The following is a 26,856-nucleotide window of genomic DNA, read 5'->3' as shown; positions in this document are numbered from 1 at the left end:
CCATAGGCCCTACCTCCTAACACCATTCCACTGGGGTAATCTCAGTGAATTTTGAAGCACACACATTCAGCCCATAGCAGCCAACAATGAAATGGCAAAATTTACTTCCTCAGTTGAGGTCCTTCAGGTGAGGGCAGCAGACACGTGTTGAGTGTCTGTGAAGCAGCAGGTTGACCCCTGCACCTGCCTGTGCTCACTTATTCCTTGATAACACTCCGCATGATAGGCTCCCCTCATCATCTTACAGCTGGTGAAACTGAGCTGTAACTGGCTGGTCAATCATTGGTCCCCTGTTTAAAGCCTGGGAGTGCTGGGTGGGGCCTCACCCAGTCCTCAGCCTCAGTGCCCTGCTCTCTGGTTCCAGGATGATGCCTCCTCAGCTCCTCCCATGTGGCACTTGCTGTGTCTTTGTAACCCCTTGTGACTTTTGGAAATCAGAAATTATAAGTTCATTTAGACTCCTAGAAGAAAGCGTAGGATCTCATAAGCATGACTTGAAGCTCATTTTTGTATTGATCCATTCAACAACTACTCATTGAACACCTGCTTCATGTCACCTGTTTTGGTGCTGGAGATACAGCCATGTGCAGGGCTGACCTGGGCCCTCTCCTTGTGGAATTGGATGGATCCTGGGAGGTTATTGCTTTGTAAAAGCGCAATTACCTCTGATTGCCTTAGATTGACTTCCACTGGGCAGTGCCTCTTACGAGTGTAAAGCAGAGATTTGATTTGCATAAGGGTCATTGTACATCTGGCCTGGCCATTTTGGCTCCACTAGCCTGATATTTGGCACATGGGAGAGGGGTGTCAGCCTGCAGCCTGGCCTGGCTTGACTGGACCCAAACTCAGGTTGTAGACTGGGAAAGCCAAAGGCTCTCAAACTGACTCTGATGCCACTGTGCCCTGGGAGATAACAAGTTTGGCTTTGTCCAGCCCCAGGAACATGATGTGGTTGGGTGCCATGATGGCAGTGTTGTCCTGCCGGGAATCTGAATCTTCTACAACCACATTACACGTGCAGGGGCCTCTAAATCCTGTAGCAGGCAGAAGTCAAGTATGCCCCAGGGGTTGTGGTTGAAGAAACCAGCTTGCCTGGGCTTGCCAGACCCACAGAACTGGATGTGAGCATGGGTAGCAGGGGCTGCTGCCCTCTGGGGACAGACTGGAGGAGAGATGCTTTCTCTGTGAGCTCAGCCCAGCCTGAAGTTGACTTCTGGCTTGGGTAGCCAGTCTTCCGTGCCTGGATGGGTCATTCCCCGGAAGCTTCCACATGCTGCTCAGACCCAGGGCTGTGCCTGCAGTTAGAGGCCAGGGAACCAGGCACAGGGAAGGCTGGGCTTGATCTAACCCAGGACGTGAGGGTGCCCAACACCTGGTATCACAGACCCAGGGAAGAACCCTATGGCAGGAGAAACAAGAAGTCACAGGAGAAAAGAAGACAGGAGGAGAATCGGGCTGGATTCAAGCAGTCTCCCACAACCTGTCCCCTCCTGGTTCCTGTTCCCTGATGACCAGGGCAGGCCAAGCAATGCTTAATAACCAGCTCTCTGGGGCAAAAAGCACTGGATTTGTAGCACTGACTGATTTCTTGCTGCTCTCCTGACATCCCAAGCAGAGTTGGGACGAGGTGTGCTCAGTGGGCCTTGCGGGGTGCAGGGGGCTCTGGTGTGCCTCTGAATCCCAGCAGGCTCTGGAACTTGTGCTGCTTAGACTTAGGTAGAGTCTCACTCCACAAAGGCTAACCTGCGAGCTGTCAGCAGCACCTCTTCACGAAGTTTCTGACCACTTCTGGAGGTGGAGCATTATGGAGGATCACTCCTTAGAGCTCCTGGTGGCCAGATGGGCTAGACTCAGCCAGACACAGTCGCTGGACAGTCCCTTCCACCAGGAAGGAGCTCAGGCCTGGCACTGCCAGCTGCTCCATGACACACTCTCATGTGTTCTCTGCAGGCCTCAAGGGGCCCAGCTTCAGCAGCCAGATGCTCCCTGAGCAAAAGACCCTTGGCTTCTCCTGGTGAGCTCAGAGGTGCTTTATAGGAGCAGCCATGCCAGCATCACAGGTAAAAGTAGGAGCAGGAAAGATCTGGAAGGGAGAATGTGTGATCACAAACAACTCTGTTCACCCCGTCTTCCTCTCCCAGGGCTAGGTGAGTGCCAGTCCTGCTCTACTGCCCAGGAGCAGTTGCCTGAGGGGCAGAGATTTTGGGAGAAAGCAGGGTCAGCCTGGCAGCCATGGTTCTGCTGCTCATCCTTCTGACCCTTGCACCTCTTTGTTGTAACCAATCCAAACTGCAGGGCCACCCTGACTGCCAGGCCAGCCAGGGCAGCTGCTGGAGGATGGACACACGGCTCCTTCAGGAGCACAGGGGCCATGCAAATGGTGGGTCCCCCTGGGATCTGGGCACAGGTCCTAGTGCTGCTCTGTGCCCTTTAGCCATGGTTGCTGAGTACAACCATGCTCAAGGGACATGGCATGTGAGAGCCTTTCTCATCTGCAAGTGGACCCCATGCCATTCACCTGGCACAGGGGCTCCCAATAGACTTTCTAAGGCCCCATATCACTGGCGCTGCCTAGGTCTCTGGGCAAAATCACCCCTGGTTGAGAATCACTGTTAGAGAATCAGGGAGGGAGCACTAGCCCAGCACCAGGCTCTTTCAGCCTTCACTTATTCATGTATTCACTTGCTCTTCCCCTTCACATTTCCTAGGAACATCTTGCCCTGGATTCTGGAAATGGCAGGACCTGACATGAGAGTCATCAAATAGGCAGTACCGGCAGTGGGAAGAGCGGAGATCCAGCTCTAAAGTGCTGTTGTCATGGGTGTCACTTAACTGCTACACCTGGAAAAAAGGGATAATAAAAACCAGCCCAACAGTGCCTGCCCCTGGGACTGACCACTCCCAAGGTTGCTCCCCATGCTGGACACAGGAATTTTCATGAAATCGATCCCTGTGGCAGGTACTGCTTGAGAGTCTCCCCATGTTGGAGTCAGCCAACCCACCAGGTCCTGGGTCCCCACCACAGCAGGGAGGATGCCTGGACTAGAAGGAGGTTCAGAAATCCCTGACCATTGCAGCCCCGCACCTCACCTGCCAGGTCACCGGGGAGCAAGTGAATGGCAGGCACATCCTCCTCTCCGTGTCTCCACAGAGCAGAGGTTTCTCCTCTACATGTAGTAAGAAACACACTTACATCATGGCACAGAACATGCCTGGAGACATATGTATCAAGGAAAATTGGACGAAGCAAAGCTTACCCTTCGTGTATGTACTGCTCCATCCTAATCTAATCCATTCTATTCTTTCATCAAAAAAACCTCTTCACAACTTAGTAAGTGATTTCAGGACTCAGTAATGACTTATGAGTTATAGTGATTAAAAAAACTCTCTGAGACCAGAAATTTTAGGCATCCCTAATTAGGCCCAACTTATGGGTGCCCTGTTTCTGGTAATGCTAGATTTTCATCTGGATGGAGAATTGGAGACCTAAGGCCCAAACTCAGCGACTGATCAGATTCACCTGGGGAGAGGAGGATACCCCCCACTCCCTGGTGGCAAGTCCATGGGCTGGGCCTTGCCTTTCTGCTCTAGGTTGTGTTTCCAGTCTCCACACAGTGCCTATGCCTAGTATGGGGCCATTTATTTGCTAAACAAGTGAGTGAATGAGTAGATGAGAGAAATTTCTTTTATCCACTGAGTGGGGACTGAGTACCTGGTATAAAGGTACTTTATAACCTAGTATTATTAATTAATATTTATTATTTAATTAGTATTCACAACGGCCTCATTACACAGGAGTTACTCTTGTTCTTTACAGAGGAGAAACGTGTGTAGTGCAGAATTTAATACTGGTGGTGTGGGGCTGGAACCTGGGGCTGCCAGAGAAGTGGTCCCTTTCACCTGTCTTTAGAGAGCCTCCTGTAGCAGCTTCTTGAATGCCAGCTACAGGTTAAGAGTCTCTGGTCAGCACCACACTGTGCCTTTGGGGACCCACCTGCCCCTGGCTACCTTGTAGCCTCCATACTCCTGGTTCTTACCCACAGGTCTCCTTAGAGCTCATCTTGAGACCTGTGACCATAGGATGTCCTTCTATACCCCATCACACCTGGGATTCCATAGCATGGGGTGGAATTATTCCATATGGAAATATTCCATAGCAAAGAACTGGAAACCCTGCCCTGGCCCTTACTTACTGGGGCATACAGCTCTCCAGTTAAAAGCTTCAGAATCAGACAGCTTTTGGACTTGCCACTTAACTTGTGTGAGCCTCAGTCTCGCTTTGGTGACCTTGGGGCAAATGGAAAGGCAGATCCAGCAGCCTGATGCTTGTGGAAACCCATTATGGATCAGGAAGTGGGTGGTGAAGGGACAACTGTAACCTATGACAAGATTCCACCTTGGAGAGCCTTGTCTAGACAGAAGCCCACTTGAGGGCTCCTGGAGGAAGAGGCATTTGTTTTTGTTGGGATTGGGGTATCCCCTCAGGAACCATCCTCTCTCCAGCCCCTGGGAAGGGAGCCAGGCACTATGGGGAAGGGAACCCCCTGAAAGCAGTCCTGGAGAGTGCCAGGCTTGGCAGAGAGATGAGGTTCAGGCAGAACTCCTGAGAACCATGGGAGGGCAGGGTTTCTACAGAGTCCATTGCATCGTCTATAGACCAGGTCTTCCATATGTAAACTGGTGCCATGAGACTGCATGACACAGCCTGAGAAGCAGAGCTGGAAGAGCTGTCACCAAGCGTTAGCACCCTGGCAATCCCAGGCACCCATCCTGTTCATGGAACTCCTGCCACCTGTCCCTCACTCTATATCCATGGCCTCACTCAATGGGCGCAACAACTGGCAAATTGAGTAGGACTGATGCCAAAGGAATTTTAGGTGGAGAAATTGAAGGTCAGAGAAGTTGAGGAAGGAGCTTAAGGTCACACAGCCAGAGAGCAGCAGAGCCAGGATTCAGGGCCAGGTCTCTGCAGAATGCATCGAGGCAGAGAGTCAAGAGATGAGATGGTCTTCCATCTGCCACAGGTTTGTGCAGGGTGAGGAGTGGGTAGCAACCTCTCTCCTAGCAAATTCTCACCTATCTCTCTCTGAGTCTGGTCCCACCAGGGAGCATTTGCTTTAGTAAAGCTAGAGAAGGCATGTGTAGGACTTGGCTCTCCTGCAGAGGTCATCTTCCCTGCCCTGGAAACCACGAAGCTGTGTGCATCTGGGATAAGGAGAAGGGGGCCTCACACAGAGCACCCCTGGGAATTCCTAAACCTCTCACATAGGTCTGAAGCTGTGCCTGACCTTCTCCTCATGTCTCTGCTGGAGGCTGGGAAGTAGCTGGTAGATGACCGCTGTTCTTTCTCCAACCAGCACAGCAGGGTTGAGGCGGCTCGGCCAGGAGAAGGAAAGGGGAGAACAGGCTCCCGCAGTGCAGTGTAAGGAGCTGACCAACACCCAACTGCTTCATGGAATTCCTCGCGGCAAGGAAAGCCATTCAGATGTGGCCAGCCTGGTTCTCCTTTTCAAATTTAAAGCTGAAAGATGCTCCTCTAACAATCATGTTTATTTCAACCTATGGCTGTGTTTATGTGAAAAACTTGGCTCCTTGGAGCATCTCCTGTTGTGTCTGAGAACAGTGCCAGCCCCTTGTCCCACTTTCCCTTCGTAAGGAAGCATCCTCACACTTTTCAAAATGCCCTGGGGGCTGGCTTAACAGACAGCTCTTAGTCCTGCTCAGGACTCAGGAGATCTGCTGGTCCTGAGACCACACCTGGAGAAAGCTGATCTGGGTCTTGAGCGATGGGTTTCCCCTGCTTCAGGGAGGTTGTACTAACAAGTCATAGTCTCTTGGGCCACTCGGGTCTGATGCTTGTCAATGGCTGTGGTTTGTGCTGTGTCTGCCCTTGTACTGAGCCTGGCTCAGAGGTGGGAATATTACTGTCCCACTCAGGCTTGATCTTCCACCCACCCCACATGCTGAAGATGCTCAGATCCATGACCTCTTCTGCACAAGAGGGGAGGTGATCACCACGCATGGTCACCGTGGGGCTAGGGTCGGTCCTGTGTGGTGCCAGCTGCTCTCCCACTGAGTTGTGAGCATGAACTAGCTGAACTCTGAGGCATAGGACTTTCTCCTTGGTGACCTCTGGAAAGTATAGGCCCAAGTTAGAGTTTAAGTGGGAGGAAAAAAAATATCCAAATAGGACAGTGGAGTGAGGAGAGCAGTTCTTGTATTTCTACCACATGCTGAGAACTTTTCATTCATTTGCTCAGTTAATGCTCGCAGGACTGTTTGATGCGGGAGGTGTTATTATTCTTATTTTACACAGGAGAAAGCTGAGGTCTAGGGGCCCTGCTGAGAAGTGTCAGGGCTGACCTGTGAACCCAGATTTGCCTGTCCTGTGGCCCCTTCAGAGCCACAGGCTTCCCAGCACAGTGTGGAATCCCTGCGGCACCCTGGGCAACTTCCTGAAGTCCTGAGGAGCTGGGGTGAAGCCTGTGTGCCTCTCTAGGCATGCTCGACTTTCCTAAGGGAGGTTTTGACTCTTTGGTGATGGGACAGCCCCCTTTCTAGAGAATCTGTTGGGTGGTGATGGGAGCGCTAGGTATCAGGAAGCAATGAGGACAAGACATGGGCATTGCATTCAGATCTCAAGCCCCTCATTCACTGTGCATCCTTAGGCAAGTCACTTAACCTCTCCAAGCCTCGGCGCCTGCCTCCACGAGGGGGCTCACAAGACCTACTGTGCTGGATGGTTGAGAATGAGACCAGACACTCCAAAGTTGTGCACACAGGAGGTCCACAGCCAATGATTTCCACAGGGGAAATGGTGGGCAAACTGAGGGCAATAAATGGCTCGCATCTAGTGGGTGCAGCCCAGGGGGCCTGAGCTGTCACCCCTTGACCTCTTCAGTCTTTGGGCTTATCTGCCTCTGAGGGTGGCAGACACGGCCAGGTGAGAGGATGAGCTGGTGGTGCTACTGTGGCCTGGCAGCCCGGGACAGGGCAAGCCGAGGGCAGTTCCAATGTGACCTGGCATGACCTGGCCCTCGCAGGCAGGCTCAGTGCTGCCAGGTCTGGAATCAGCCTTCCAACACAGTGGGGAGTAGGGAGAGAGCCTCAGAAAGTGCTTCAGAGGCTTCTCAAGCAAATTGGAGAGGCTCCCCTTCCCCCTGCCCTCCACAAGCTTCAGGTGAAGGCTTTGAGATGGGAGATATCCTAGATTAAATCCTTCCCTCCAGCCAGCCTTGCAGCCGCTCAGCAGCTCAAGCCCACCTGGGAAGGGCGTTTGTAGTGAAAGAAGGGACCAACTGAGGCAAGGGAAGACAGCCCAGAGTGGGGGGGAAGCAAAGGAGCCCCTGGGATTGGTCAAGCAGAGAATGGAGGATGTAAGGAAGGCCTGCCTATCTGCCACGTGTCATGGCCCAGAAGAACGTCCCTTTCCCCTTCATCTAAGACAGGGAGGTGTCTAAGTCTGGGGAGGAAGCTATTCATGGTTGACTGGTTGTTGGGATTTTCTTTCTGTCAGACTCCCTGCAGGCCGTCTGACTTGGGCTTGGAAGGGAATGCACTTTGCACTGAGCTGACTTCAGTCTTTCCCCTGAGAACCCAGGTCTGCTGAGAATCTGCTCAGCCTCCCCTCGACATCAGGAGGCTGTGGATTGATCACACTGGGTTCTTCCCACAGGCAGCCCATTCCAGGTTCCAGAGTGATACCGATGAGTTACACTGGGGGTGACACATTTGAGCATCAGCATGTGCTCTACATGCTCCATGTATAGGTCCTGATAGGCCTCCACTGATCCCTTGTCCTTCCCGCTCTGTCCCATCCACCAGCTCATGCCATGCAATCCTTGGAAACCAAGTTGAAATGAGGGGGGTGTCAGATTTTTCCAATTAACTAAATGAAGCATATGATTGAATTAAGGACTATGGTCTATGGACTGGCTGGATTTTGTGAAATGACGTTTAAACTCTCAAATGGAAATAAAACCAAAATCCACTCCAGCCTCGGTGGGCCCTGTTGGGAGCAGGGAGCCCTGTGTCCCCCTGTAGCATGGCCTTCTCTCGAAGCCCTTTGCTTCCCTCCAGTAACCCAGGGCATATGGAGTAAAATCCCGAGAGCCAATGAGGAAGTACTGGTGCCACCAGTAGGCTTGGGTTCCTGAGATTTCTGGCAGAGACTGGATGAATAGGGCTATTTCAAGACATGAGGCTTCCCCTCTTCAGTAAGGGTCTCCAGGACTTCCTTAGGGTCAGGAAAAGACAAAGACACTTACTTCTGCCCTGGCAAAAAGGAATCAAGGCGGGAGGATACAAGGCCATCTTTGGCCTTCCTGTCTATTCTCAACAGCTCTCTCTCCCCAGGTTCCAGGAGACCTGAGCCCCTCTGCTCCAGGACACAGCATTCTACCAGCCCCCTTCCTACCCATTGCACACAGCTGTTCCCTTCCCAATGAGCTTCTTCTCCCAAAGAGCAGACAAACTTGTTTCCATCCCAGAGACCCAGGGGCAGATGTGTGTTGGACTTGGGTCACCCGGGGAAGGCTATTTATAAATCACCCCGATAAGCACAATCTGCCCTGCTCGGCCCAGGCCACATGGACACGCTGTGTGTCTGGTGATTCTACTACTAAGCTAACCCTCCCAGCACCAGGACAGCAAACTGGACATTTCCTGTACCAGTCAGGCCTGAAAAGTGGGCCCTGGAAGGTGCAGGAGGCTCAGAAGCCAGCCAGCCACTGGTCCTGAAGGGTCTGGCTTGCAAGCTATTCTAACAGCAAGAACTTTCACTGCTTTTTTTTTTTTTGTATTAAATTGACCCATCTCCAGAAGTGTTCTTGTAACACAGTGGTCAGCAAACTTTTTCTGTAAAGGGCCACATTGTAAGCATTTTCAGTTTTGCAGGCCATATGGTCTCTGCTGATATAGTGTAGAAGCAGCCTTAGACAATACGCAAATCAATGAGTGTGGCTGTGTGTCAATAAAACTTTATTTACAAAACCAGGTGCTCAGACCACAGACGAGAGTTACCAGCCACTACTGTAAAGGGAACTCAAATGCTAGAAAATGGGACCTCATTTACTACACACATAGGTTCCTATCTTATTGAGCTACCCAAAAGACCTACACAATGATTCTTCTTAAGGCTATCTAGCTTTCCACACACACTGACCACTGCCGTTCTCAATGATCAATTCTTCTCCACCAGAAAAAAAAAAAGGTAATTTTAGACTCAGTCAAGCCTACCCTGTGGGAATCTGGTGGGGGCCCTCCCAGGGTGTGTAAGAACTGGCAGCCTGTGGCATGCTTTGTTTTGGGGACACACATGCTCACAGAGCCCACAGGCCAGAACGTCTCAGTCACCAGTTTTCCTCTTTGTTACAGCTGGTGTGTCCCTGCCTGGCCCAGCGCTGGAGGAGCCAAGAGAGCCAGCCTCCCTCAGCCCTGACTGCCGAAAACCTGGGACCATGGGGAGCTCCCCATTTGACAACGCAGTGGCCTGGGCACATCTGTGCTCTCACTCAGCCATGTGGGAGCAGAGATCCCTGACAGATGACACCTAAGGACAAAGTCAGGCATGTACACAGTTCCCGGTACGTGGTCCCCAAGGCCCATCCAGCACACCAAGAACCTCAGCCCCAACACCAATGGGCTCTCGGCACACACATACCACCCTGCACAGCACCGTGGCACCAAACTACTTCCCCAGCACAGCACCCTGGCACCAAACTACTTCCCCAGCACAGCACTTTGGCACCAAACTACTTCCCCAGCACAGCATCGGCTCAGCGGGAACGTCCCTTCCGCCATGAGCTTGAGCCTCCCTGCCCACGCTAAGGAGCCAGACAAGTGTCTGGGCTGTACCTTCCGCTCTCTGCGTGTTCAGCTGCTCAGGCCTCCTCGGGAATGGGAGAGAACCCCGGCTCTGCCCAGCAGCCAAGACTTCTTTCCTCTTTAGCCAGGCTGCCCAAAGGTGATAGGAGAGTAGACTCAGGACCCAAGCCTCCTCTAGCTCACAAACCTACCCACCTGAGGAAGATCAGTGACCAGAAGCTGGCCAGACACGGGAAGTCCCCGAAGCTTACCTAAATAGAGACCCAGCCGGGGGAAACCAAATGGTGTTCTTGGTGGGGAAGAAGCAAACAGTCCGCACTGCAACACCCGCGTGGTGTCAAGTAACAGTCAGATTAAACAAACAGCCTCAGCTGCTATTTTTACATCCAGATCAGCCACGAGTAACAGATCACTTGGGGAGTGAGAAACTGCTTGCCGCTTAGCCGGACCCTAACCACGATTCCAACTTCAACCCAGAACGATTGCTAAAGCTATTCCAGCACCTAGAGTCAAATAAAAATATCCCAAGGTTGGAAGGAAAACATTTGTTTAGGGAAACATTAAAAACAGGAGAGTGTGTGCCTTGGAGCCAGCACCCGGAGCCCTGCTGATGTCCCGGGGCAGAAATAGCCCGTTTCATCATCGGCTCTGGACGACCGCCGCCCGCATTCCTCGAGTAAGGAGCCGTCCTCTGCTGTGCTTTTGGAGCAGAATAATATGCAGCTGGGGGAAGGCCAGGCTGGGTCTCAGGGTGAGAGTTACAGAAGGATATGAAATAATCGGGGAAGAGGCAAGGTAAGTGTCTACTTGGTGAGCTTGGCTACAGCAAGCCCAGTTGTTTGCAAAGTCCAAGCACCAGTGGACAAGTCCCGTTCTGCCAGGCAAGGGATCCCCTCTCCATCTCTGGGAAGGGCTGGCCTCCCCGCAACCTTGAGGTGGGCTCATGCCTGCCTTCCCGATGGCTGCTTTCTGTCTCGGCCTGGGGTCACCTGCTCCCCAAACTTCCCACAGACCCCCCAACTTTTTCCACTGGCTTTTCTTTGGCTTGTGCCATGCCAGCTCCCAGAGTGCCTTTCTTACTCTCCCAAGCTGGCTCCAGGATAGTCTGTTTGCTACTAGGATTTAATGCAAGAGTGTTTTTTTCCCCCGTTTCTTTCCAAGATTCTTTTTTATGCTTCCCTGCCTGTGGCCTGAGAAAGCGGAGATGACTGGCGCCCGCTGGGTGTCCAGCTCTGTGTAGCACTCAAAGCCTCTGCAAGTCTGCAGTGCGCTGTGTCTTTGGGTCTATTTGCAGACTGTCCCTTCTGCCCCTGTGGGCTCTTCAAGGGCAGCAACCTGTGTCCCAGCCCCAAGTTGGGGCCTGGCACCACCTCCAGCCTTGAACCGGCTGACAGCCAGGGTCATGGGGACCCAGGTTATGTACTTTTGTCTAAACCAAGTCAGAAAGAACAGCTCCTCCTTGCCCTGCAGACTAAGTTGTGAGATCCCAACCAGCAGGAGCATTCAGACCCGCCTCCTCCTGGGAGCCTCAAGACTTGCCTTTTGCCCTGAGCACTTCAGAACCTCGCTGTGGGGATGACTGCTCGCTGCTCCGCACTCAGAGATGCTTTGAGGGAGGCCTAAAGTGAACCCCTCAATTTTACCCACTCACCTCCCTACCTCCCCTGTTTGCCAAAACAAACACATGCCAACAGGGCAGATAAAAACCATCAACTTGAGATGGGAGCCAACGTTTAAAAAGTACACAGGATTTTGAGTGCTGGCTCCATTATTTCCTAGTCAGTTGACATGTCACATACTTACCCTTCCTGAAGCTCAGTTTCCCCATCTCTAAAGTGGAGAGAATGCCTGTGCTCTGTGGGCTTCAGGGTCAGAGGAGTTCCTGTACATGAATATGCTCGTCTATTGCAAAGCTTCCCAAAATGTTAGTCATTTATTTGTTATTTTTTCCCATGATTTTTGCTACACCTCAACCATCTGTATCAACATTTACTTACTATTTTCCTTTAAAGAAAATTTAAATTGACTTGCTTTTTGTCTTTAACAGAAGAAGTTTATGGAAAATGACAATACTTAATAGATCATGGATTTGATATATTTGTTAATTTCCCTTCCCCCATTACACATTGAAACAAATTTACAGTCAGTTCATATGTCATCTGATGTTAGAAAATGTTGCATTACTAAATCTCATTTTATGGAGGAGTTCGCTTCGGGGTGTGAGTAACATGAGCTGAAAGCTTCGGCAGGGCCCCTGGTCTTCCTAATTTGCTTTCCTCCCCTCCTCAGCACCTTCCTTCCCCAGCTTACGTTTCATTCTTCACAGGTGGAGAGCATGACCTCATGTCTTGTTTAGGATCCTAGGAACGGCAAGCTTTGCTCTGCAGCAGGAGCGAATGGTGTTTGCTTGAAGTGGCTGATTGAGGAAAGAGCACCGTGGGATGGCTGGGGAATGTTCCAGGGGCTGGGCAGTGGCGGGTAGCTTTGTTAATGACGTCAGCAGGAGGGGTCGGGAGAGAATAATAAAACACAGTTGACCCAGCAAGAGCCTGTCCTGGGAGCAGACAGCCCTCAGAGCTTGGCTGGAGGCTCCATCCAGCAAACCTGAGCATAGCTGACACCTGCAGAATCTGATTTCTCTTGGAAGTGCCCCCATCTGCCTCATGTAGTAGACCCCCATGTCTGTGTCGGTTACAGTGGTCATCCTGATGCAGACCATCCCCAGCCGGAAACACAGCTGCAGAACTGAGCCCAAGCTCCAGACCAAGAACGCTCAGGGTCTGCATGGCCGAGAGCTGGCATCTGTCCAGGGGACTGGCCCAGGCAAAGTGACCACTCTTGTCCAGTCCAGGAGCTGTGAGCTGCATGGAAAGAATGTGAATGAAGACACAACTCTAAATGTGGAACCATGGATGCTATGTGAGCCAGTGTGCTCCCTAGCCATCCAGAAAAACAAGGCCACTTGTACATTCTGCAAGAGCATAAATAAAGCTGTCCTCAGGCGGCGTGCTCTGGTGGCCCATCCTTGCAGTGGTGGCCCATCCTTGCAGTGGCTTCACTGGCTGCACCCCTCAGCAAGGCCTCTGGAACACTGTGAGGGCAGCACACCCACCCAACAGAGTGGGTAAAAAACGATCTAGCTATGGCCTTGCCACACGTGGTGATCGCTAACTTAATTTTGCAGCAAATTTAATCTGCTCTGTATTGGTATTAATTAGAAATGTTCAAAAGCTGGTAATAAGGGCAGTGCCGAATGGGTCCTTCAGGCCAATTTCTGGTTCTGGGTATTTGAAGCTCATATCCCTGCAAATGATAGGAAGCCACTCAACTGATTCTTTTAACTTTGCATCCTGGTTATATGTGACTTCCTGTCGGGGAACGTTTCTTTGTTATCACCCAGCTTTCCTTAGTAGTCATTTCTGTAAAGTTCTTCAGGAAGGTGGTGCATTTCCATGGCTTAATAATAATAATAGCAAAATGAAAATGCTAGCCAGCACATGTAGAATGCTTACTTTGTGCACCACATGGTTCTAAGTCCTCACATCAATTAACCCACACCGTATACACTCCTGATCACAGGTCCCTGCATGATTTTGTCCCATCCCTATGAATTGCCATCCATCAGGGAGCTAGGGAAGGATGAGATATGGAGAACTGATATTTCCTGAGCACTCATTATGTGCCAGGAAAACACTTTCTGCGCTTTGTTCCACAAAATCCTCAGTCTCCCTGTACGATGGCAGTTAATGTTTCCTTTTTAAGGATGATGAAACTGAGGCTTGCAGAGGTCCCAGGATGCCATAGCTAATAGCAGCACAGAGGATGCAGATGAGGGCTCACCTGCCCACCTATCCAGTTAGTACTCTCCCAGCCCAAGTGCAGGACACAGCCTTCTCTGACCCACCTGTTCTCCTTGCCTCTCCCTGCAGAGAGGGCAATGCCTGCAGGGCACCTCCTTAGCTACTGATTTGTTATGGGGATTCTGTGCCCACTGTGAGCACAGCACGAGTGTGTTTCCAAGGCTGACAGCAAGACGGTGCCTCACTGGAGGAGCCCTCGCTTCGGGGGCTCAGGCCCAGCTGCGCTGGCTGCCTGCCGAGGGGCCTGAGCAGGAGGACCTCTCTTGCAGGAGTGCTGGGTTGGTGGGGTGTTGCCTGCTAATGTGTAGCTCAGAGGGGCTAGAATTATGGGGGCAGGGCCCTGTTTGTAGCTCACAGCCTGAAAGAGCCCAGGTTGCTGAGGCCCCTTCTACAGGGCTGCCTTCTCCCCATCTGACCAGCCTGGTGCTGGGATGGCGACTGTCACAGTCAACTGAAGGTCACCCTGGCTGAGGCCTCTCCTCAAGGCTGTTCCTTTAGGATTCTTTGCTTAGGACTTTACAGTGGAAGGCTTAGACATAAGAAACAGAATCTGAAGGAAATCCAGTTTATTAAAGTGCTACCAAGTCTCACAACAAAGCTGGGAGGTCAGCTTCCTGGTGGATCTGGGTGCAGTTGCTCATTTCTACACACTCAGAGAGATCTGGAAGCCCAGTGTTAAGAGGAGCTACTCCCTAGAGCACGAGTTGGCAAACTTTTTCTGCAAAAGGCCAGATGGTAAATATTTTCAGCTTTGCAGGCCATCGGGTCTTTGTCAAAAGAGCTCAGTTAGGCCATGGTAGCATGAAATCAATTAGAGACACTCTAAACAAATAGGAATGACTAACACAGTAAATAAAACTCAGTTTCAGGGTTTAAAAGAAGAAAGTTGATTTTCATATAATTCCATGTATTACAAATATTCTTATTTTGACATTTTCCCTCCAATTATTGAAGTGTGTACAACCATTCTTAGCTCACAGGGCTGTTTGGAACAGACAGCACAGGGATTTGGCTCATGGGCAATTTGCCAACCTCTGCCCTAGAGCCACTTTGTCCACTTGAGTGGCCACCAACCCTATGTGGCTAATGAGCACTTGAAACATGGCTGGTCTGAATCCAGATGTTCTGTGAATGTAAAGAAAACCTTGTAAAATATCTCAACAATATTCTGTATTGATTACATGTTGACGTGACAATACCTTGGCAATTCTGGATTTAATAAAATATATTGTTAAAATTTACTTTCACACATTTCTACTTTTGGAATGTGGCTCTAGAAGATTTGAAATGACATATGTGGTGTGGGCTGTATTTCTACTGGACAGTGCTGGGCTTTGCTCCTGGTCAAGGACCCTCACCCTCATTGCCTGGTATGTCCATTAGGCCAGACTCGACTTGGGATCAGGGCTGAGCTGCTCATGGTGAAAGAGTTTCAATTTCTCCATTGCGATTGCTCTGAGTTCAGTTGTTAAGCAGAAACTTTTGCAAATGTGTTCCTGGATCTCAGGTATTGTTGTTCCTATTTGCTTCCACCATTGTCTCTAAAATATTGGGCCTTAAAATGAGACTTTATGCACATGAAGAAAAATATGGTGAGCATTGCCATTTTCCAAGCACCTCCAGAAGCTGCATGCTGGGTTAGCGGTCTCATACACAGTGCAGATTGGATCTTCACAACCATTCTGGGAGGGAGGCATTCTTACCTCCATTTCCAGATGCAGAATGAGGTCAAAGAGGTGAAGTCCCTCACCCCAAATTATGTACTTGGCAGCAGAGCTGGTGTCAAAGTCAGGGTTCCCTTTCTCCTCAGACCATCTTTTCCTTGGTGCCATGTCACTAACATGCTGGTGGAAGCAGGGCCTTCCTGAAAGAGGTGCTTCCCCCTCCAGTGCAGAGGCAGAGGAGGGATTCCCTAGATCAGCCTGGCTGAGGGGAAAGAGACTCTCAAGGCAGGGCTGGAATGCAAAGCCCAAGCGTGCTGTTGCTACTCTGCACCCCAGGTGCCACCTGTTCTCTTTCCTGTAAAGAGAATAGGGAGCAGGGAGAGGCAGACCACTGTCTACCTGTCCCACACCCACTGTGGCTGCAGGATTTGGTGCAGGATTGTTTTAGTCTCAGAGGTGGACCAAGGTAAGAGTCACCAGCTCCAGCCTCACGGGCTCCTTGCCCCTCTCTGCATGCAGCTCCACCCTGCCCCAGGGCCTTTGCACCTGCCTATTGGATCCTCTGCTTCGAGCGCTCTGCCTCGACCCTGACATGGCTGTTTGCTTCTCACCGTTCAAGCCTCAGCTCAAGTGTCACCTCCTCAGAGAGAGTTTTCCTGGCTATCCCATCTAGAGACCCTCACCCCTACCCCAGCTGACCTCTGTCACACTCCTCACTCTATTCTTCATGGTCATGATCACTAACAGAAACCATCCCACTTCTTTGTTCCTGGGCTGTGCTCTGTCTATGCACTCCCTTCTTCCAGAAAGCAATTCCAAGACAACATCTACTTTGCCTGCCTCATGTTCTTCTGTGCACCTCATGTGCAATAAATGAGTGTGAGCGTTGGTTCTCAAGTCCCCCAAAGGAGGAAGCACCGATTGCTGGGGCCCTCCCTCAGAGTTCCTGCTTCAGTGGGTCCTCTGTGGGGCCTGGGTGTGTGCGTTTCTAATAAGTCCTCAGGTGATGCTGATGCTGCTGGTCCAGGGGCCACCCTTGGAGAAGAAAATGCATCTGTTCCTGGACAGGCTGCACCGACTCTTCCACACTTGCTGTGGATGATTTCCTGGGAGCTGCTGTTTAAGAGTGGCTTTCTACTTAACTTGACTCAACAAATATTTACTGAGCACTTTCTGTGGATCAGGCGTTTCTGGTTGCTTTCTCATTTGTAACCTCCTTTTCTCCTCACTACATCTCTGAAGTGGTTTACAGGCAAGAGAGCTGAGGCTTAAGCGGTTGAATAAATGGTTCAAGGTCAGAGAACTAGTCATAAATGGGGTTTGGGCTGGGTGCAGGGGGTCCTGCCCTGTTGCTCTCTGAGGTCTGGCCTCCCAGGAGCCTTTGGGTATGGCTCACAGGTGCCAGGTATGTCCAGCCATCTATTTTCACTTCTCTGTGTGCTGCTGGGCAGAGCCACACAGAACTCCAGGTGGTACGGCCAGGAGAGTCTGTAGCTGGGCTGCTAAGTTTGTGAATTTTGGCGGCAGGGTCTTAAGCATTGCACTCTCAGATCTACCTCACACCAGCTGTGTGACCTTGGACATATGACTTGATTTCTCTAAACCTGCATTTGGTACCTACGTCATATGACTGTTGCAAATATTAAATGGGATGATGCAAGTGCTTAGTATGGGTAGGTACAATAAGCTAATGAAGTCATTTTGTCATAATTGTGATTGCCTTGGCTCTCTCGTGGTTGGGTTGGAGAGCAATAGCAGGTCTGAAATGATTGAGAACTTGGGAGCTTGGGACTAAGGAGGTGGTGAGTGGAGGACCAAGAAGCTGGATATCTCCCTGTCATGCAGCACTACGCAGCTGTAGAAAGGAATGAAGACCATCTCTCCATCCTTGCAGGAAGTAATTCCCAGGACAAGGGGGAGAAACATGGGTACATTGTGTTTACCATTCACTGAAGGAGAGATTATATATGTATGCCTATTTATATGGATTTTCTGATATTAAAAGAAAACCATAGAATAATTAAAAAATGATTATGGGGAAGACAGAAAACAGGCTGGTGGGATGTAGAAAAGGAGCTAGGTCTCCCTGAATCTACCATTTTTTTGGGTAGATTTGACTTGGACCCATGACATACCTTCCAGAATTTTAAAACTAAATTAAATAAACAATTTTAGAAAAGAAGCACCTAAAAACTGAGAGTAAAATGAAACAAATGAACTTAATACATAGGTGGCATGATTTCACAAAAGGAAATTATATCAAATGCTTTTCAAATAAGTAATTTGATTTAACCCATAATGGGAATATACCCGAACATAAAATTATTAACTTTTAAATAAAATCTTAAACTGTTCTTAGAAATATTGATAGATAACAGATAGAGCAAATAGGTAAGTATGGTTTTTTTTTTTTTTCTTAGAAATATTTAATATGGGCTTACAAACAGAAGGCATGTCTGTGTCTTGGGTGGTGACAAGACAAGATGATGGATTCCTGTGCCACTACCCCCAGACTCAGGGCTCATATACCACAGGGGAGGGGTGGCTCAGGAGGGATGTGTAAGACAATTGAAGTGTGATAACAACAACGTTATTTGACCTAAGGGCAGGATTTACAGTCAACTCAAGGAATAACAGTTAAATGGGAAATCTTAGAGAACTTCCTGTAACAGGGGTTTGTCAGAAGTCATTGTGGTGGATTAGCTTAAATTGGTAAGTATGTTCATGTCATTCAAAGCAAGATTTTTTAGTGTTAGAGAAAGAAGATGCAAATATAAAACCAAAATATTAAGTAAAACTCTATGCATATATTTGAGTATCAATATGAAGTCTTGATTACTTTCTCTTAAAAAAATATTTCTTAACTGATAAGATCTGGAAGCCATAACCAACACAACAGCAGTGAACATCGTTTATACCTAGATTTTTGTCTCTAAACACCATTTCTCATTAAAAAGAACAGAAAATGTGTAAGAAGAGTCTGGAACTTTGGCCTCCCCAGAAAGGCAAGCAGGCTGTGAAAATCTCCTGGGATCATGTGATGAGAGCCAAAGAGCTGACTTTGGGAGGCTCCCACTAGGAAAGACGATGGAACACTGTGTACAGCACTAGGGATGAAAACCGGAATGAATAGAAAACACATTCAATGTGTTCAACCCATGAGTTTATAACACTACTAAGAAAAATAACAGCTCAGACAGCATTCCATGGTCCCTTAGCAAGACTCAGGGAGCAGCTTCATTCTCCTGAGAAGTGGGCCAGGGTTGGGAACTTAGCCTGACTGCTGTATTAACTGTATCAAACAGTCCAACCCCCCAAGTGATGGATGAACGAGGGTTTCTCTAATAAGTAAAGATAAAGATGGAAGGCAAACTAGAATATTATAATTTTTCAAGTCTCTAATGAAATCACAGTTTAATACAATAATTGCTACTGGGTTACCTATGAAAAAACACAGGAAGTGTTCTTGCCAAAACACCAAATCTCAATCAGAACAAGCCTCTAAACCTTGATTTAACTCCCAGATGACAGGAAGAACAGGAACAGAGGAAACAGATAAATGACACCATAAGGGAGTAATTGGCAGGATCCAGGAAAATTGGAAAAATCTGTGGAAAATTCTGCAGGACAAGAGCCAATTTGCATAACAAACACGTTGAATATAAGGCAGGTGAGATCTATTGATTAAAAGACGCTAGAGACACATTGACCCAATGCCATATATAGACCCTCTCTGCGTCCTGATTCCAGCAAAAATTTATAAGACAACCAGGGATATGTGAAGGCTGCCTAGGTATTTGATTATATTAAGGAATTGCTGCTAATTGTTTAGAAGTGATAGTAGCATTATGTTGATAAAAGAGGCTTTACTGTACAGAGAGACCTACACTAATACTTATGAATGAAAGTCAACACCTGGGACCTCTTCAAAGTAATGCAGTGTAAGGAGAAGTGGTTTGAAGTATAGTTGAAGCAATATTTTTGAAATTGGGCATTTGTAGTACTATCCTCTTTACTTTTGTGTACATTTGAAATGCTCCATAATTTAAAAAATGGAAAATTCCCTGGGGCAGCGAGGACAGAGAGGGTCAGAAGGAGCTGACAAGGAGGCGGGCGCTCCCGGGAAGGAAAGAGATGCAGCCAGGGAATCAGAGAATGTGGGTGGGGCCCTGCGGGAGCCAGGGTGAGATCTGAGACTGTCCCTCAGGCCACATGGCAGAGGAGGTGGCCTGTCCCGCAGACTCCAGTCTGTCTGGTCACCTCACTTAGGGTTATTTGATATAAAGTGGCTTCAGGGAGGCCAACAGCCCTACAAACATTGGCAAGTACACAAAACATCAGAAAAAATTAAACATTCAACTTTAGAGATTGGTTGCCTGGGGCTGACCTTATAAATTAAAAACTTAAAAGAGGAGAAAGTATTTATGGTAGATTGTTAAGTAACCAAGTAAAAAATGGAGGTCAAATATTAATGTAAAAACATGGGTATTCATGCAAAAATGTATTTATGCATTAAGATAGTCTCAAATACTGTATCACCAGGCATTAGAGAAAAAAATGCCTAAAACAACAAATAGTGAAGAAAAATATGTGTATGTGTTGATTTCTCCTTTAAAAAAACAATGCATTTTTCATTGAGGTGACTTGCAGCAGAGTGAACACCTGGTCTTTGGACGAAGGACACTTTCCATTTCCCCATCCCACAAGGGTCCCTAGGTTTTTCCTGCTGGACCCACGTGAAGGTGAATGGCTAATTTCACCTGTGATGTTAATGCCCCTAGAATGGATGTATGGGATGGTGGGCATAAAAATACCCCAGTGCAGGTGGAGTTTCTCTAGAAAGCCCAGAGCTATCTACTTTCTCCCAAGGGCTGGTCACTGGACTTTCCCCAGGGGCCAGTGCTGTGGCCTGGTGACCTGTGTCTGGGGCAGGGAGCTGCTTCTTGGAACCTTGCAGATCCCAAGTTTCCTTTATGGCACTGTCTTTGCTTCAAAGGGTCACCTCGGCCCCAGCAGGGAGGCAGAGGTGCTTGTGTCCACAGATGGGCTGCCTGGGCTGCCCAGCTCCTGCACCTTCCACTTTGTCAGAGCTGAGGGGCTTCCTGCTGGGGAAAGGAATATGGCAATACCCCTGCCCTCACACACTAGAGGAGGTTCCTTTGCATTCTTCAGGCCAGTTTTAGAGTAGGAAACAGATACTCACATAAGGATAGGCCTTGCATGCTGTGCAAGGTCAGGGCAGAGCCAGACTGTGCCCCCTCTGATGAACAGGTTTGCATGCCACAGTCTCCTCCCTGGGGTCGCTATCTGACATTCAGGTCTCAACTCCTCCAGACTTGCTCTGTTTCTTGAAGCTTCGAGAGGCTTCCATGTAAGTTTCTGGACATTCACTGGTCGTTGTTCCTCGGTGTGGTGCTGTCGGTTCTGCAGAGGGCTTCCTGTCACTGTCTCTCTTGCACTAGTTCTTGGCACAGCCCCAGCAGCCTCATCACCCTCCACTTTCCAGCCTTGGGAGCACAGGCTTGGAGACTTATTGGGAGTCACATGGTGAGTCCAGTGAATAGCAGCTGGTGCCAGAGCCCAGAGCTGGGCACCCAGCCCCTTGGCCAGGGGCTTTTCCCACGGGTTCCCACTCCTGGCCTTCATGGAGGGCCCTGCACGTGCCTTTCTTGCACACCCCTGGTTCTGAGCTCCAGACATGCCTAGTATAGCCCCGGGCCAGAGGAGGCCCAAAATGCCACAGGTGTGTTTTGTCCTAAAATAATTTGGATTGATAAGCGGCATTTAAAAATCAAGAGATTTTTGTGTTGATTGCTTCATTTCTGGCTCATTTTAACGGGAGATCAGGCACCACAGGGTGGCATTCTCATATAGGGGCAGGGGCTGAGCTGAGCAGGGCTGTCCTTCAGACAGGGCCTGTGCCTTCCTGCTAACCACCTGCTACCTTCACTCATTTACAGAACCTGCCAGGCCAGAAGGCTTCTGCATTTGCGGCTCTATTCTTGGGCTTCTGCTGTATTGGAGACAATCGCTGGATCACAACAAAGCTAACCTGTCTCCCGGTCTCATCTCGAGCCAACTGCAGTGCCAGATGCCCTGACACTTAGTCTCGTCGTCTTCTCGATGCTGCCTGTGGCTGTCCCCGAACACGGGGAGCACTGGATGCCACATCAGCTTTAATTAAGTTCCAAGAGGACATAGAACAGGAAACCAGTAACTCTTCTGCTCACATTAATACTACATAAGGCTTATCTTCAGAAACGTTTACCTGCTGTGAGCAGATACGTCTTCATGAAATATGGAATCCACCCACATTTATTAAGACTGCCTGTGTAGTAGGTAGTGGGAACTCAAACTGAGCAGCCCTCCGTTAGAGTCTCATTATTATTATGGCATTATTTATTTATATCCTACCCTAAGACAGACATGATGTAATCCAGTAATTAAGATTGTTATGATTGAATATTTATTAAGCACCTACAATAAGCCAGCCACTGATTCACATAAAATGAGTCTTTACCCTCAAGAGCTCTCATCTTGCTGCCAAGGGGAGCTCAGCGCCTCGTGGAGGGGACTGGGGGGACATTTAATGGATTTGTCTTCCCCGAGCAAGCCTGAGAAATGAAGCTGATCAGAAATTGGTCTGAGTTTAGTCTCGCTGTTCAATTTGAATGAAATGAAAACGATCTATCGCTGGCTTAGGAGAGGACTGGGTGTGCGGAAGGGCTGTCCCCAAAGTGCCCCAGCCAAAGATGGAGGCCTCCAAGACACAGGTGGGTGGCAACTGGGTGAAGGTCTGAGCTTTAAATTTATCCTCAGGCTAAGATTGGGCTGCTCTTTTGTACTTCTTATAAACTTAGCCATGTTCTGACATGTTGCGAGCTAACACTTGCTGGGATCATGCTGTGTGCCAGGGGCTGGGGCTACAGAGGAGAGCCAGGCACAGCCCAGAGCCTCCTGAAACCAGCTCCCCACAGGACGCTCTGCAGCCTCCTTTCTCCCTCTGCAGGCCTCCGGTGCCCCCACAGCCTGTGGCGGCTTCCTTGGCCTCTCCTCTTTCTGGTCTTTCTCTCTATCTTCTTGCTTCTTCCTCTGCACTGGGCCACTTCTCCTAAAAGGGACCTGTCGGCTACAACCTGCACCCTGCTCCCTCTGTCTTTCCTTGACCTGGCGACACTTTTTTTTTACTCTACACTAGAGTGAAGAATAAACAAATGAATGAAGCATGAAGGAGTCAATGAATAGGCACAATCGTAAATGTGTACCCAGCATTGATACATGAACTTCTGTGACCAACGTTCTTTGCTCACAATTGTTCCCTAGATTATTTCTGTGTTTGGGAAGAGAGTGGAATGTCCCCTAGGTTCTTGGGTGCCTTTGGAAGGAGATGTTTTGAAAACTGACACAGACATGCCATGCTTCCCTTAGCACCAGCCCTGACTCAAGCATTTGGTTCAGATAAAATCTACATTTTTTTTTTTTTTAGAGACAGTATCTCACTCTGTTGCTCAGGCCAGAGTGCACTAGCATGATCATAGCTCACTGCAGCCTCAAATGCCTGGACTCAGGGGATCCTCCCACGTCAGCCTCCTGGATAGCTAGGATTCCAGGTGCACATCATTTATTGGTGCACCTGTATCATTAAATGCCTGGCTCATTTATTTTTATTATTTTTATTTTTTGTAGAGGGAGGGTCTCACTTTGTTGCCCAGGAGGGGCTCAAACTGCTGGCATCAAGCGATCCTCTCGCTTGGACCTCCCTAAATGTTGGAATTACAGGCGTGAGCCATCGCACCAGGCCTGATAAAAGTCTACTTTATCCTGAAAGGTGCCTTAGTCATTTCTACAAAATATCAGTTTTGTAAAAATGTTATGATTTTCTTTTTTAATTGTAGTAAAATACATGTAACATAAAATCTACCATCTTAACCATTTTTATTTATTTTATTTTTATTTGTTGAGATGGAGTCTTGCTCTGTTGCTCAGGCGTGTCGCTCAGTGGCATGATCTTGGCTCACTGAAACCTCTGCCTCCCAGGTTCAAGTGATTCTCCTGCCTCAGCCTCCTGAGTAGCTGGGATTACAGGCATCTGCCACCATGCCCAGCTAATTTTTGTATTTTTAGCAGAGATGGGATTTCACCATGTTGGCCAGACTGGTCTCAAATTCCTGACCTCAGGTGATCCACCCTCCTCGGCCTCCCAAAGCGCTCTCCTGTGGAAAGGCAGGTGAATACCCTGCCTGTGGGCAGGTTTCTCCTGGTGCTGGTAATGAGGCCACTCTGGGCAGTCCACTTAGGATCCTGCTTCCTGATGCCATCCGAAGCCCTCCACAGAGACCCCAGTTCCAGGCCTCATGAGGTTTCTATTGCCAGGCTGCAGGGTGCCTCTTCCTCACGGAAACTGAGCTATCACCGTTATCCATGTCCCCACTTGAGGGGGGCTGGACATTTGCTTTCCTATACTATTTTTTCGATTGGAGCTAGTTATGAAGCTGCAGCATCTCCCAAATGCCTCTGAAGAAATGACTCGCCTGGAGGCTTGGTACAAAACAGAAGACCAGGTCTTTCCCAGGAATGTCGAATTTGGTAAGTCTGTGTTGGGGCCCAACAGTCTGTTGTTTTGTTTTTAAGCAAGCACCCGGCTTATCTGGAGTCAGGAAAGACTGCACTGAAGTGTGTAGAATGGCAGTGTGGTCTCGGCTTCCCTTGGGTGGTGACCCACTGCCCTGTGACCCCACAACAAGTGCCTCTCACCACATGGTACTTCACTCCTCACCAGAAGTTCTCTAAGTTCTACATTCTAAGAAGTTCCAAGAGGTTCTCTCAGTGTGGGCCCCAGGTTGACAGCATCAGCACCTTGCATCTTGTTAGAAATGCAGATTCTCAGGCTCCACTGCATCAGAGATTCTAGGGGTGGGTCCAGAAAGCTCTGTTTTTACCAGTCAGAGGGTTCTCTACAACCTTTGGTCTTCACAGAACATTTTGACACATTGCCTCCTGCCACCCTCACACTCCATAGGTGGGGAGACTGGGTTGGGGGGCCACATGGCTTGTCCAGAGTCAAACAGCCAATGGGAGACAGAGCTGGAACCCAGGCTCAAGTCCAGACTCCAGATCAGATGTCCCGTGAGCCCCTTCCCCGGAGATCACAGGGGTCTATAAAGACAAGGGCCTGGAGCCGATGGGATCCAGAATGGTCTGATCCCTGGTTCTGACTTCACTGCAAGGGACATGAGGAGCCAAGAATGAAAGCAATGACATATATACCATACAGGTATGCCTTCCACATAAACTAGATTTGTCCAAAAAACATATAAACAACCTGCCACCTAGGACACCCCTTTCCCTCAAACAAAACCTCCATTAACTAGGGTGTAAGAGTCTCGATTACACCAAAGAGGAAGAGCTCTTAAAGGATAGCCTCACTAGGCAGGCCAGACATGGATGTGATGTCACCACCACCAAGGGCATCAGGGAGAATGACATCTGCCAGAAAATGAGACTGCCATTGACCATTGTTTTAATTTAGAGCAAGATAAAGTCACTAAACCCAGGCCACGCCCTTGGGGAACTATTTTAATAGCCATTGCTGTCGAAATGCCGGGCCTGCCCAGAGTGGAGAGGAAACCTCCAGAGCGGCTGGGTTTGAAAGAGAGCAAGACTTAAAGCAGAGCTGTGACCTCAGGGAATGTTTTCCACCTCCTCTAAGGAATGCTGGCCACCCCTGCACTCCCTCCCCACCCTCCCGGATGGCGGGACGGAGAGGCAGTCAGAGAAGAGCTGGCATCTGGCTTCAAATTCCAGTTTGGCCTCTTACTAGCTGTGCGGGTGTGGGCAAGTTATTTATCCACCCTGTACCTCAGTTGTCTTGTCTAGGAAGCAGGCATAATATGGCCCTGGCATTTTCGTGTTATATTAAGCATAGACAACGTGTAGGGAACCTTTAGCTCCATACTTGATCTGAGGTTGACAGCTCAGTTAGGAGAGTGATTTGTTGTTTGTGCTCCTTGAAAGAGGCTTTTTTGCACAGACCCTGCCTCTCTGGGTCCAGGCAGATGGTTTAGCAACAGACAGCAGTGCCAGGAGGCTTCTTTGCCTCCAGTGAGTCCACTGGACCCAAAGTCATCACTACTGCCTCTTGATGCGTCTCTCCACAGAAAGGTGAAGATGACCCCATCTTTGATCTAGTTTAAGTCACAATACAAAGCTGGTTGTCTCCATTTTCCTAGTGTCGTTTCCTCCTAATTCAGACCCGACCATCATCTTTTCCTTTTAAAATTCTGTCGGGTCATCCCATTCTAGAAGTTTTCCATGTGCCCTTACAATTCAGTCATTTAAGCAGTGGTGGTGATAAGGGAAATGCTTGCAGGTGTGTGTGAGTGTGTGCATGTATGAAAGTGTGAGTGTGCGAGAGTGAGTGCGCATGTGCGTCTGAGAGTGTGTGTGTGTGTGTGTGTGTGCACTTGTGTGACATGGGCAGTTTTGTGGGTTAGACTTTTCATTGTCATCTTACCAAAAAGATATGAAGCTGATTTCTGCTTTTGGGGCGTACTTTTCTGAGGCCTTTACCCTGAATTCTCTGTGGATGTCATTATGCATGCCATAAAAAATAAATGTGTCGTCTAAAATGTCCCGTATTTTGGAAATGCTTCAACACTGAGAGTTCGTCGTACACACAAGGGTCTCAGACGGAGCCATAGGCAGCTTCATGGAAGCCTCTAGGAGGTCATTGTGTCTGGTCACTCCATACGCGGGGAGACCGAGGCCCTGAGGCGAAGGAGTCCCATCCAATGTAACCTGGAGGTGGAGGGCAAGCCAGGCGTCTTTTCTCTGTAGCACAATTGAGTGGGACTGGCCCTTAGAATGACCTACAAAGAGACCAAAGCAGGTGGATATCGGCCACTCTTCCTCTGGGGTGATCTAATGCACGTGAACTCCATCATCACTGCCCAGAAAAACCCACTCCCCAGTTTAAAGCTCCTGAGTGCTGAACATAGCCTGCGGACCCAGCCACTCATCCAGCCTGTGTTCCTGCACCCCCCGGATTCTGGGTACCGGGGACCCTGAGATGCACAGGCACAGGCGGCCCCAACCAGGCTCAGCACTCTGCCCCCTGCTGGCCGCTGGCCGACCTTGCAGGTTGTGTTGTCCCCTGCAGACCTGGACACTGGGGCGAGGCAGTCTTCTCTGGTTGTGGCTGCAGGTGGGAGGGGTTCGGCATCCAAGGGAGAGATTGCCTAAGGTTCAGGGAGCCGGAGAGGGAGCCAGGAGGTTTCCCTAGGATGCAGGCTGGAATTTGGCGGGTTCAGGAGGTCTGGGGAGTTGGGAAAGCATTGTCATGACCTGCCCTCACTGGGGGAATATACTTGGGTCACACACTTAAAATGGTGAGGAATTCCAACAGCAGGTGAAATAAAAATGTGTACTGGCAAGTTACAAGTCTGTGTCTTTCTCTGAGTTGAAGGAGTCCTCTTCTTCCATTTCCTTTCTCCCTTCTGATAAAATGT

General features: G+C 49.3%; 1 protein-coding gene and 1 long non-coding RNA gene across 7 annotated transcripts in view; one reads left to right on the top strand and one right to left on the bottom strand.

Moving 5' to 3' along the window:
* Positions 1-12,232, bottom strand: part of C11H10orf71 (chromosome 11 C10orf71 homolog) — a 29,894-nt gene extending 17,662 nt beyond the window's left edge. The window contains exons 1-2 of one of the 6 annotated variants that reach the window (XM_031652361.1): positions 9,856-10,011; positions 2,774-2,841 (exon numbers count right to left, since the gene is read on the bottom strand). The gene's annotated coding sequence lies outside the window, so the exon portion shown is untranslated. The other 5 variants (XM_021943256.2, XM_021943254.2, XM_021943257.2 and 2 more) reach the window with 5 other exon arrangements.
* LOC108587586 lies at positions 10,512-14,926 on the top strand. The gene is made up of 2 exons (XR_001906313.2): positions 10,512-10,620; positions 12,152-14,926. It is a non-coding gene; the product is annotated as an uncharacterized LOC108587586 (long non-coding RNA).
* Positions 14,927-26,856: the final 11,930 nt, after the last annotated feature.

This window comes from Papio anubis, chromosome 11, assembly GCF_008728515.1.
Source record: "Papio anubis isolate 15944 chromosome 11, Panubis1.0, whole genome shotgun sequence".
Taxonomy (NCBI): Eukaryota; Metazoa; Chordata; class Mammalia; order Primates; family Cercopithecidae; genus Papio; species Papio anubis.
The sequence above is the reverse complement of the archived record's forward strand: the minus strand, read 5'-3'. Positions and strand labels throughout refer to the sequence as shown.